General features: G+C 36.7%; 1 long non-coding RNA gene across 2 annotated transcripts in view; it reads left to right on the top strand.

Moving 5' to 3' along the window:
* LOC127519077 (uncharacterized) overlaps window positions 1-13,317 on the top strand; it is a 304,028-nt gene that overhangs the window by 126,165 nt on the left and 164,546 nt on the right. Inside the window, exon 6 of one of the 2 annotated variants that reach the window (XR_007931719.1) lies at window positions 63-2,635. The exons of the other annotated variant lie outside the window; for it this stretch is intronic. This is a non-coding gene — a long non-coding RNA (uncharacterized LOC127519077). Of the gene's footprint in view, window positions 1-62; window positions 2,636-13,317 lie in introns of those variants that run through there. 2 annotated transcript variants of the gene reach the window in all.

Genomic DNA, 13,317 nt, shown 5'->3' on the forward strand with positions numbered 1-13,317 from the left:
GTTGATCATTTCTGATGTTTATTTCCTTTAGTAATAATCTCCCTCTCTGCATTTGTCTTCAGTCTTCTTCACCCTACTCTCTATCTGCCCATCGAGATCTGTAATAGTCGGCCAGGAAACAAAGTGCACATAACTCCACCACTTGTTGGACGAGGTGAAAGGAAGGGTGATGGGGACAGGAGATGCTAAGATGGGAAAGGTGATTGCATTGTGCTGTGGCACAGCTTGTACCAATTTCCTGAGTTAATGGGATATTTTTGCCTCGCTTCCCCTCCGTGTTTTCTTTCGCTCATCTCGTTGGGAACTAGCAAAAAAGTTACCAACCTGTCTAAGAAAGATGGACAGTCTGCAAAATCGACGGTAGGGCTCTCGATGCGTAAACAGTAGTTGATCTGGGGGTACGTGATGGGGGCTGTTGTCAGGTACATGTAGATGGAGGTTTGTGATTGACTTGCATTGTTACACACTTGAAATACAAGACTGTAGACAAGCACGATGTAAAGAAGATGAGGCCAATATTTATTAAATGTTTGAAGAATTTAAAAACACGAAAGGTTTAAAAGGTTTGCATGCCTTAATATGAACATAATAATGTGTAATTTAACAGCACACTGACATTTATTTAAAGGGAAAGTCCACCAAGAGTTTAAGTTCTCTTTGGCTTCCATTGTATTTTTTGTCTATACAATTGAAGTCAATGGGAACCGAAACTGTTTAGTTACCAGCATTCTTCAAAATATCTTCTTTTGTTCCACAAAAAAGAAAAAGAATGTCATACAGGTTTGGAACGACATGAGGGTGAGTAAACGATGACAGAATTTTCATTTTTGGGTGGACTATCCCTTTAAATCAGCTAATAATAACTTACAAAGTAGGTGATGAAGAGTGTCAACACATTATCTCTAAACATATCAGACAAAGAAATACACTGCTAGGTTTTGTGGGATTTTAGTCAGAGATGGTCTATTTTTCAGGATGAATGAAGACAAGAGTGGGACCTATATTATTTTTGGAGGGAAATATCAGACGCAGGGAATGACAGAGTGTGAAAGAGAGTGAGAGAGAACATTGTATCCATTTGTGTTTGTGTAAACGCAGCAGCCAGACGCTGAGTCACTGTGATGCTGGACCGTTGTGTCCTTCTGTTCTGTCTTGCATGGTTTACTCTCAGGTTGCTGTAGTGAGTGTCCATGACTCAGGACTGCTGCCGTATATCACAAGAGCTCTTCGGCTCACAGTCTCATCATCAGATAGTTCAGCTTGTGCCTTGTACTGTTCTTTAAGACTATTATAGCCTAAAATACAGAGAAAGAAACTGCCTATTGTTTAAAACATTAATGATGGGACAAACATGATAGCATAGACCCTATTTAGGCCTTTTCTGTCAGTCCTCACCTATGTCCTTTTAAGCAAGAAACACAGTAATTTTTAAAAAATAGTTGAGTTAAATAAAACTACCCAGCAGGTTGAGCAAACATTTAACCCAACACCTGGGTTAAAGCAATCTAATTGCTGGGTTTGTCCATTTTCAACCCAACTTGTGATGTTTTTAACCCAGAATTGTTTCTGAATGTACAAACACATCAAAGTAAACTTTAAAAAACTGGTACATTTTCATACAAGTGGTACAAGTTTGTGTTGACATTTTTATGACCTGTTTAATCTTTGATGTTCTAAATTCAGTGAATTTTGGCTTGCACTTCTGTAGCCACAGCTGAATGTGTTTTCCCATGTAACGTTGTCAGTCATGGTCCCACACCAGCTAAACACCCTCTGGCTCTGCCTGCTACAGTAGCCACGCCCCCAACTCTTGCTCTTCAGCTTCTGTACCTTTACCCACTTGATGTTTCAATGCCTGAATAAGCTGAGCTTAATTATCGAAATGTCACTTCATAGTCCCCTTCAAGCTCATCTTTGTTAAGCCAACACTGCCTTTAATGTCTCCCAACACAACTCCACACTCCATCATGACCAGGACAATCCATGAGTCACATCCCATCCGTCCCTGTCTGACTGTTGGACTGACCTTCGTGTGTCTTTAGAGTGAAAAAAGAGAGGGATAGTAAAACTGAGAAGGAAGAAAGGATCGTAAGGATGGTATTAGTGAATGAGTGGCCTGACAAATGTGTCGACTGGCACGCTTGGGGCTCGATTAATCTCCTTGATGAGTCTAGGCTAATGGGAGGAAGACCTTAAAGAGGACGGATGACACCGCGCCCACCTCCCTCCATGACACCCAGGCTCACATTAATGTCCTCCAGCAGAAAGATTTTAAACACATTCTCACACACACAGCTCTGATCATAACTGAAGGATTGTCGTTTGATAAATTCACATGAGTATTAGCTCTAGAATCAGCTCAGATATTGATATTGTAGTGATGTTAGTGAATGTTAATGATGATAGCACAAATTGTGGTATAGCTATGATATATCACCCTGTCATTCACTGTTTATGTCTGTCTATTTTACTGTCAATGCTCAAAAAAAAATATTTTTGCTGCTTATTCAATTTAGATAATTAGAACGAGCGAGAGCAACACAATTCTTGAACATTTTGTTTAACTAAATTTCTTTGCTGCAGTGTTATTTTAGTATTATTTGTAATAGTATTTTTTATATTTTGAAATAAACTTTATTTTTATATTTTCAGTTTTCATTTTAATTTGTTTGTGATTTTGTTATGATTGTCATTTTTATTAGTTTATTTTAGTGTTAGTAATTTTAATACTTCAACTTAAACTTATTTACTAAGCTGCATTTCTATTTTTTACATATCTAATATTTAAATCTTATTTATTTTTCCTTTATTTCAATTACCGAAAACATTTTTTTTTTTTTTTTTTATAGTTTTAGTTAACAATAACAACAGTGTTTTGCTATCTCGATTTGAAGTTGTAAAATATGTTAAAAACTTAAAAGCTTTGGATAAATAATTTTCATAACCAAAGGTACAGAAATCTGGAAGTAGATTGACAAAGGTGCATTGAACATTTATTCAGGCATTTTCTTTTAAATCAAACATCATTTGGCCATGTAAATTTAGTACTCTGCTAAATTAAAGGGGACCTATAATGGCCCTTTTACAAGATGTAATATAAGTCTCTGGTGTCCCCAGAATGTGTCTGTGAAGTTTCAGCTCAAAATATGATAACTTAGTATAGCTTGTCAAATTTGCTCCTATTTGGGTGTGAGCAAAAACACGCCATTTTTGTGTGTGTCCCTTTAAATGCACATGAGCTGCTGCTCCCGGCTGCTTTGCAAAAGAGGGCAGAGCTTTAACAGCTTATGCTTCGGTTGCTCAACAACAATGCTGGAGAATCTCACACACCAAAATGACGATTGTCAGTAATGGTGTTCAGCCTTACATTGTTCAAACCAGAGTCTGACACTGATGGAGAGACTCAGGAAGAAATTAGAACTTTTAGAATGCAACTAAACGTTTCTGAATGGTTAGTGGATAAATTTATGTAGCTGTGGAGTTGATTCAACTCATTGACTAGCATGTGCCATAATGTTAATCGTTTGTGCAAATCCAGCGTTGAACTGACGCTCATTTATGAAGCAGTCCTGTGTAAAATGACAGCATGACAACAACAGTCTACAGCAACTCTTCCTCTTCTCTAAAGCAGCCCAATATGGCCTCACCCCATTTGTTGCGTGTTCTCAGGGGCAGGGTTTATGTAAATTTTAGGGTTAGTGATGTCACTAACCTGGGAGGAAGCTTGTTGTAGTCCATTCCAGCTGTTTGTTGTAGTCCTTAAACAGCGAATTCTCTAAAAAAAAAAAAAAATGTCTTACTTTGCATTGAACTTTGAGCGTTGTAACTTTGCAGATGTCTATGCTCAAACAGCAACATTACACACTAACTAAAGTTAAACATGTGAAATCATAATCAACCACCCCTTTAAAATGTTATTTCATTTTGTATGCCAGAAAAAAAAAGAAAAAAAAATCAAAAGCCAATACTGGTAAATATCCAAAATGTATTAAAAATATATAGATTTTTTATTTATTTATTTATTTATTTTTTTTTTTGAGTGAAGATTAAGAATTGCTGCCACCTTACGTTTATAAAAACCTGAGGCTGAGCAGCAAATAATACTAATACTACTACTACTACTACTACTACTAATAATAAATCCTCCCTACTTACATCCATTTACAACTTGTTCTTTTCTGACCACTTCACTCTGTAGATGTGGCAGCTGTGTTCTTCTCTCCATCTGTCTGGTCCAGTGCCTCCTGTCCAATTCTCATTTCATCTGTATACTTCCAATACATTCTCTGTCCAGACAGCACTGAGGAGTGCAGCTCAAAGACATCACTTCCACTCCTCTCACCAGAGCACCTGAGAGAGAAACACAATAATGACATTTCAGCAATCCTGAAGAAACCTTCAGAGTCAGCGACTCTCCTACCTGGTGCATTAGACTAGGGCTTTGATATCCTCTCACCTTTCTGTATGTGTGTGTGTGAGGTCAGGGACAGACAGGAAATGTTGGCGCTCGATGTTGGGACTCCATTACACAGCAAATGGATTCGGGAGGTCACACAGGTCGGCTCAACCAATCGGAGGTTCTGTCAAAGTAAAGCCCTAAGCAACATTTTCTGAAACTTTTCGCCGTACACCTTTACTGTGTGTCTGTGTGTCAACCCAAATGTTAAAGCAAGCAGAATGTCAGCTAGCCTGTGAGATCCAGTGCGGTCAAGGTAGTCGCTGAGAAGCAGGTGCTCCTCGCCCGTGACATTTGCTGACACATTGAGAGGGACCGCAGCTATACGAAAGCTTTAGTCCAGACGGCAAGAACATGATCGTTTGACCCTTTCGCTCATGAATCTCATATTTCTCCGCAAGCGACGAAAGATGGACGCTCGCTTTATGATGAAGGTCACTGAAAATCATGTTTCCTCCATTCAGAAACCGACTTGTCACTCCAAACTTTCCTCCAAACGCCTGTGAGATGTGTGGTGACCTCAACTACCAGGTTTAAAACTGAACAGAGGCTTACAGTGGGCCTCTGATGTTAATGATAGCTCTGCTCGCACATTACCCATAATGCTAAGCTCTTTTTGCTGCACTAACTCGCACGCAATTACCGTTGACATTTTTAATGTCACCTTGTCTGGAGGAAAATTGCTCCATTTATTCTTTATTCCCATATAAAACCATGAATTATTCCCTGCTGCATTTCTATGTTCATTTCCTGTTCATTTCTTCTTGTGCTTCTCACTCTCACACATTTTTTCCAGCTGTGAGCTGCATTTGCTTGAGTTTGGGTGTTCAGGGATGAAGTTCTCCCCTCTGGTTTTTAATCTAGCTCAACTCTCTCTCTCTAATTGGGCCAGGAAAACCCCATTGTCCTTGCCTTTGAATGCCTTGGAAAAAGCTATTGTCCTGGATACTGTTTCACCATTGACCAGAGAGTTTTATAGAGAGTTGGAACACTGCATGACATCATATTAAACTTGTATTCAAGTTTAAGTGTATACTTTTTATCTATTGAGTGCCGAGGTATCAAAAATAGAACCATTCAAGGAGTTTTACATGATAATTTGACAGCCTAACGATATAAAAGCAGAATGAACATGATTTATTGTAGGTGTTCTTACAAAAGAAAAGTACAAGACAAGGTAAATGCAAAATGGTTATTATTTAATGTATAGTATATGCATTCCTAATCATTTTCTTTCTAAGAAAATGAATGCTACTTACAGTGGGTTTTGCACAGCTCTCAAATTGACTTTTTTTTTTTTATCAACTTCCTTCATTGTTCTCATCTTTATTTTGAATCTATTAGTCACATGAGAGACTTTTGAGTTCAGAGGACAAGAAATAATTGGTCACCAATCACACCGATACTGCATTGATTAACGCAGTCTGTTTTCTGACAGATGTACACATAAACAATCATCAGAGCACTGATTGGAAAACTCAATTAGGAAAGAATAAGCCCTGACAAATCAAACCCGAGTCCCACTTATACCGTCATCAAACCACAGCTGACAGTCCTCATTTTCTCAGCGTTCTCTTTCTCACCCTACAGGCAACAAGCAATGGAAAACACAATACATAAAAAATAAATTAATTTTTATTAAAACAAACAGTCTCTGCTGCTGAAGCCTGCATTAGCATTAGCCCTCAGCTCTGTTCAGGTGTTGGATATGTTGAGTCCCGAGGTCACATCCAGCTCCCCTTTGCGTACATCGTCATTTGCCTGTCTGTCAGCCTCGAAATGATTGGTTATGCAAACCGTAATTCATCAGTGACAGCACGCAGAGTGGTTACTTTATCTCTAACGACCCTTCGGATGGAAAGGTGGAATCAATTCTGACAGCCTCACCTCATCTCAACGCTTGCTGATCTGCATAACACTAGACACGTAAATCAACCGCAGATGTGACAAGGGAATTAATTTGAGTGTGTATGTGTGTGCAGGGGCGTCATGCACCTAATATTTTTGAAGGGGCACCAGGGGCAGTTCTGGATCACTTGGTGCCCTAGGCAAGATATTAAAAAAAGCAAAACAAAACACTTTTCTACTGCTTAGTTACACTGCAATGTCTAATTGTGTGTGTGTGTGTGTGTGTGTGTATGTGTATATATATATATATATATATATATATATATATATATATATATATATATATATATACAGGTGCTGGTCATATAATTAGAATATCATCAAAAAGTTAATTTTTTTATTATAAATTATTTTTAAAAATGAAACTTTCATATATTCTAGATTCCCTACATGTAAAGTAAAACATTTCAAAAGTTTTTTTTTAAATTTTGATGATTAGAGCGTACAGCTCATGAAAGTCCAAAATCCAGTATTTCAAAATATTAGAATATTTCCTAAGATCAATCAAAAAATGGATTTGCAAAACAGAAAAGTTCAAGTTCTTTAAAGTATGTTCTTTTGTGCACTCAATACTTGATCGGCAGGACATATTACAGCAAATGACTTGCTCCTAGCACAAATTACTGCATCAGTGAAGTGTGGAATGGAAGTGATCAGCCTGTGGCACTGCTGAGGCACTATTGAGCCTTCAGATCATCTGTATATTGTTGGATCGACTGTTTCTTATCTTTCTCTTGAAAATATCCCATAGATTCAGGTCAGGCATATTGGCTGGCCAATAAAGCACAGTAATATCATGGTCAGCAAACCACTTGGAAGTGGTTTTTGCACTGTGGGCAGGTGCTAAAGTCCTGCTGGAAAAGGAAATCAGCATCTCCATAAAGCTTGTCAGCAGATAGAAGCATAAAGTGCTCCAAAATCTCCTGGAAGATGGCTGCATTGACTTTGCACTTGATAAAACACAATGGACCAACACCAGCAGACGTCACGCCCCCCCCAAATCATTATTGACTTCAGAAACTTCACACTAGACTTCAAGCAGCTTGGATTCTGTGCCTCTCCAGTCTTCCTTCAGACTCTGGGACCATGATTTCAACATGAAATGCAAAATTTACTTTTATCTGAAAAGAGGACTTTCGACCACTGTTCACTGTCCAGTTCTTTTTCTCCTTAGCCCAGGTAAGATGCTTCTGACGTTGTCTCTGGTTCAGAAGTGGCTTGGTAGTCCTTTTCCTGAAGATGTCTGAGTGTGGTGACTCTTGATGCGCTGACTCCGGCTTCATTCTACTCAATGTGAAGCTCTCCCAAGTGTTTGAATCGGCTTTACTTGACAGTATTCTCAAGCTTGCGGTCATCCCTGTTGCTTGTGCACCTTTGCCTACCCAATTTCTTCCTTCCAGTCAACTTTGCATTTAATATGCTTTGATACATCACTCTGTAAACAGCCACCCCATTCAGTAATGACCTTCTGTGACTTACTCTCTTTGTGGAGGGTGTCAATGATTGTCTCCTGGACCATTGCCAAGTCAGCAGTCTTCCCCATTAGTGTGGTTTCAAAGAACAAAAGATACCCGGAATTTATACTGTAGGGATTGTCATTTAATGAAACTCAAATGTAAATATTCTAATATTTTGAGATACTGGATTTTGGACTTTCATTAGCTGTACGCTCTAATCAACAAATTAAAAAAAAAAAACTTTTGAAATGTTTTACTTTACATGTAGGGAATCTAGAATATATGAAAGTTTCATTTTTTTAAATAATTTACAATAAAAAAATGAACTTTTTCACGATATTCTAATTATATGACCAGCACCTGTATATATATATATATATATATATTATAGTTAAAATCAGTGCTAATTTAGTATCTTTTTTAAAGATTTTATTTTCAGTTATAACAACAACATATAATATAATATAATATAATATAATATAATATAATATAATATAATATAATAACATTCCAAACTTTGGGGTCTGCATTTACTTGATCAAAAAAAACAAAAAAAAAAAACCAGTAATATTGTGAAATATTCTTATAATTTTAAATAACTGTTTTTTTATTTTAAAATGTAATTTATTTCTGTGATGGAAAGCAGAATTTGTGACTTCAGTCTTCAGTGTCACATGATCCTTCAGAAATCATTCTATTTGCTGATTTGCTGCTCAAGCTGACATTATTATTATCAATGTTGAAATTAGTTGTGTTGCTCAATATTTTTGTGAAACAGTAATTTATTTTTATTTTTTTTACAGGATTCTTTGAAGATCAAAAGAACATCATTTATTTGAAATATAGAAATCTTTTGTAACACTTTTGATCAATTTATTCAGCCTGGTCTAATTAATACATGTGTATTAATTTACAGGTACAATTTTAGTAACAATGTAGCATTAAAAAGATTTTAAAAGATTTATCTGCTAATCCCATTCCTACAACGTTTTGTAAAGCTTCTTAAGGCGTCAATTTTTTAATTTATAAGGAGTGCGGGATTTGACGTTTATGGTCGTTGCTGAGAATAGAGATGAAGATCGCTGAATAAAGGCTTGAATTTGGGTCTGTTCTTCACAACCATATGGATTCTACAGATTTGGATTACAACGAAGGAATAATATTGATGACTTTGTGAATTTATGTTGCGTTTTTGGTGTATTTTATGGTTGTATTATCAGTCACAGCATAGGATTATACTGAGAAAACTGTGTTTAAGAAATGTGACTAAGCGTGTACTCACACTAGGCACGGTTGCCTTGAACCGAGCCCGAGCGTGATTGTCCCCACTCCCCCGCTGACCTGCATTCACATTGCCCTTAATGTTCCGGGCCGGAGCACGCTTACGTCATATATGATGCAACTTTTTATATGGAAGAAAACAGGAAGAAATGCACTTTCGCTAACATATTGCCTAATAGATTTATCATTTATGCCGTGCAGCGATTTTCACTTGCAAGTATCAGAGGATTATTACGAACTACGAAGGTAGCTGACGGCAGAGATGTTCACGAGTCTTTTATCTGGAGTCCGAGTCAAGTCTGAAGTCTTTAAGCTGGAGTCCGAGTCAAGTCTGAAGTCTTTATCACTGGAGTCTGAGTCAAGTCTGGAGTCTTTTGTCACGAGTCCGAGTCGAGTCTCGAGTCATTTAAAAAAAAAAAAAAAAAAATCTTATAATCAAATCCTATTTTTTTATCTTAGTTGTATTATATAGACAAAATATGATCTTTCTATCAACTGTTTTATTTGAAATTAAGGTCCTATGATGTAAGGGTACATCCTAAAATGTACATCCAGCTTGTTACTTTGTATTCCATTACAATGTACAAAACAGTCGTCCTGGCAACAGGAGTAGTCATTTTCAATACAGTCGGTAAGTGGACGCAAGATGGCGCCAGTGAGTCACGGTTTGTTATACAGCAGTTTGTTATTTAGCTTCGTTGTTATTGACGACAGTCGTTATCAGAAAATATCAAACCTCGGAATGTTTAAGAATGTCATTTTAAAACTCTACACATGATGATTGTGATACGTTAAAATATGAGCTTTAAGTAATAAATGGATTAACATCTCTTTCTATCTCTCTTATGGACACACATTAAGTAAGAGAAAAGCTGCATATAATATGAAAAGATTGATAAAACGTAGTGCTAGGTTTAGATTTTTTTTGTTCATATTTTAACAGGCTGGCAATCCAAATTAGCCATGCAGATACACCACAGTATAATAGCTAGCTGTGTGAGTTAATGTGACTAACCTTTGTGGATGCGATGTCTCATAAAATTTGATGTTGTCGTTCCGGTGTCTTTAATTGCTCTCCTGCATTTTGTGCATCTAGCCGATCTGACATGATAATAAACCCAAACAAAAGAACATAAGGCACGGTGGCTCCCATCATGTTTCATGGGACTCTTATGACATTTCAGAGTTTACGCGCAATACACGGACACACGTAATCAAATTCAATGACGAGTCCGATCTACCACGACATGTAGGGAAATATATGTGACGCAGATATTATAAAACCATTTAAACACAACACAAATTCTTTATTTATTATATCAGTAGTTAAGGGTAAAAGACTTGAATCGTTTTTTAAAATATTCACGAGTCTTTTGTGTCGAGTCAAGTCTGAAGTCATTTCAGATCGAGTCCGAGTCAAGTCTGAAGTCTATTAAAATGCGACTCGAGTGCGACTCGAGTCCGAGTCACTAACTCGAGTGCCCATCTCTGGCTGACGGTAATGGATAATTTTGCAGCTTTACTCGCAGACTACAATTCCTGTTCATGAATAAGGTGAGAACCAGACCCGTTATAAAGCCAAATACACTCAAATTAATTGCATGAATTGAAAAGTGTACTATCAAAGTAGTAATAAAGATGTTTGCCATCATAATGATGACAGTAGCGCACACAAAGTAGTAGCTGTTCCGTGCTCCGGCGCAGTTAGCGCTGCGTACCGTGCTCGAGCCCAACCGAACCGTGCTCTGCCCCACCTCTTCCAAGCGGGCCAGGGTCGGCTAAACGAACCGCGCCCGGGCACGGAACGGAGCGATCACACTTGTCAAACGAACCAGGCTTTGGGGGTCAAACGTGCTCGGGCACGGTTCAGAGCGCCTAGTGTGAGTACACACTAAAAAGTCATTGATATGACAATTGAATACAGTAGAATCAAGATATTAATGCCACGATTTTAATATTCATAAATATGGATTCATATTTGTACATCTGTAAAGCTGTTCATTAGTAAATAATGTATGTTTTAGTGCTGTCAATATCAATATTGTTCATTTCAGTGTCAATGGAAACTTAAGTATATTTACGTAAAAACATGGATACTCATGAGATCACATTGATTTATTGCATCCTTGTTAAATAAAAGTATTAATTTCTTAAAAAAAAAAAAAAAACTTACAGTACCTTACAGTAAATCTTAATGACCCCAAACTTTTGAATGGTCGTGTATATATACTGTACATACACATAAAAAACAAACAAACAATTGAATTTAAATCTGCTTGGCTCAATTTTGATTGGATTTGAATGGATATGATGCTTCTTTGTGTGTGTTATATGTTAGTATGATATGTAAATGGGAGCACTTCAGTTCACAGTTTATACTCCTATTTCCCCTCCTTTCCCTCAGCTAGTTGATGTATCAAAGTCAGTGCTTGACCTTTTCCTTTGTCTGTAAAGATTTTCAGTACGATGCACCATAAGGGTCTCAATCGATGTGTGAAATGCTCAATATCAAAACCGCACGGTGTAGCAGGCAGTGCTGTCCAATATACCTGCTAAATGATGGCAGATCGCTTAATGAAACGGTTCAAATCAATGGCTGTTACACAAGCCAGTTAAAATCAAAACATCCATTCATATTTGTCCCTGAGGTAAGAGGGAATGAAAATGTTTTCGCTCTGTCGTACTGTTAATCGCTCTATTCATCTTAATTTGTGAGTGTGCTGTTTTTATTTGCTAACAGGAGGACAACCTGAGAGAACAGTTTTCTGTAGAGACCGATATGCAGTCTTCCACATACAGTAAACAGCTTTATTTATATCTACTTGTGTACTGTCTGCTTCAATAAGGAAACACTGAAAAAGTCTGTAATCTGTAAGCTAAGTGTATGTTTCAGTGACATGTGTGAACTACAGTAGGGACTGTATTAACAAATTTTACAGATAATAATAATAATAATTTCAGTTCATATCCAGTCATACTGGTTGATTCTGACACACTTCAGTGGAAGCCATTTGTAAGAGATGAATGAAAAAGCTTAAAAACTCACCTGGTACCTGAAAAGAGAGAATGAGACGATCACTGTCAACAGATGACAGGAACCTAAACTAGGTTTAAGGGTTTGGACACTAAGAAATGATTTTGACAGGACACTTAAAATTTCATCAGAAAATATAACATGAGTGACATTGCTCTCTTCAATAACAAGAGAAGATGTCCTGTGATAGCAGTGTCTCTCTATATAAACCTCAGAGACTCACACTGGCAACATTGCAATTAAATAGTACCTTTTTTTAATGGCTAAATTTTAGACTATATATATAGCAGCAGCTCACACACGTACATGGATCATAGCAAATGTTGTGTTCAAAAATTTTCTATATGCACTACCATTCAAAAGTTTGGGGTCGATCAGTAAGATTTTTTTAATGTTTTTAAAAGAAGTCTCTTATGCTCACAGGGACTGCATTTATTTGGTCAAAAAATACAGTAAAAACAGTAATATTATCAATTTTATTTCAATTTAAAATAACTATTTTCTATTGTAATATATTTAAAGTGTAATTTATTCCTGTGATGGCAAAGCTGAATTTTCAGCAGTCGTTACTCCAGTCTTCATCGTCACATTATCTTTTAGAAATCATTTATGATGATTTGATTATATTCTTGATTAAATTCATGATATGATATAAATTTCTTATTATTATCAATGTTGAAAAGAGTTGTAATGCTTAATATTTTTCGTGGAAACAAAAGAACAGCATTTATTTGAAATCTTTTGTAACTTACTTGCTGAATAAAATTATTAATTTCTTAAAAAATAAAATAAAATATATAAATAAATACAATATTCACCCCAAACTTTTGAACAGTGCATATTTGTAAATAAGATACAGTTTTCTGAATGATGCAGAAATGCAGCTGTGGCTCTTTAAATGATACTCATACATTAGAGCTCGTTTAGTAAATTAGATACTTTTCAGATGATTTTCAGCGTACCCTAAAGAAACTCTAGAGGGCTGCTTTTAATTGAACATACTGAAGTTTCAATGCACTTGCTTACTGAGAAGGCTTTTACAGAGGTCAGTGCGACTGCACTTTAAATATGCAGTGGACTGCTTTGAGCTAAATGTATCCAAATTTGAGCCTTCTAGCTTTCAGGGAAGGCTTCACAAGCCTTCCTTTAATTATAAAAGTGCTGAAATTTTGCAGCCTTAA

The sequence above is a fragment of the Ctenopharyngodon idella genome, chromosome 9 (genome assembly GCF_019924925.1).
Source record: "Ctenopharyngodon idella isolate HZGC_01 chromosome 9, HZGC01, whole genome shotgun sequence".
Lineage (NCBI taxonomy): Eukaryota > Metazoa > Chordata > Actinopteri > Cypriniformes > Xenocyprididae > Ctenopharyngodon > Ctenopharyngodon idella.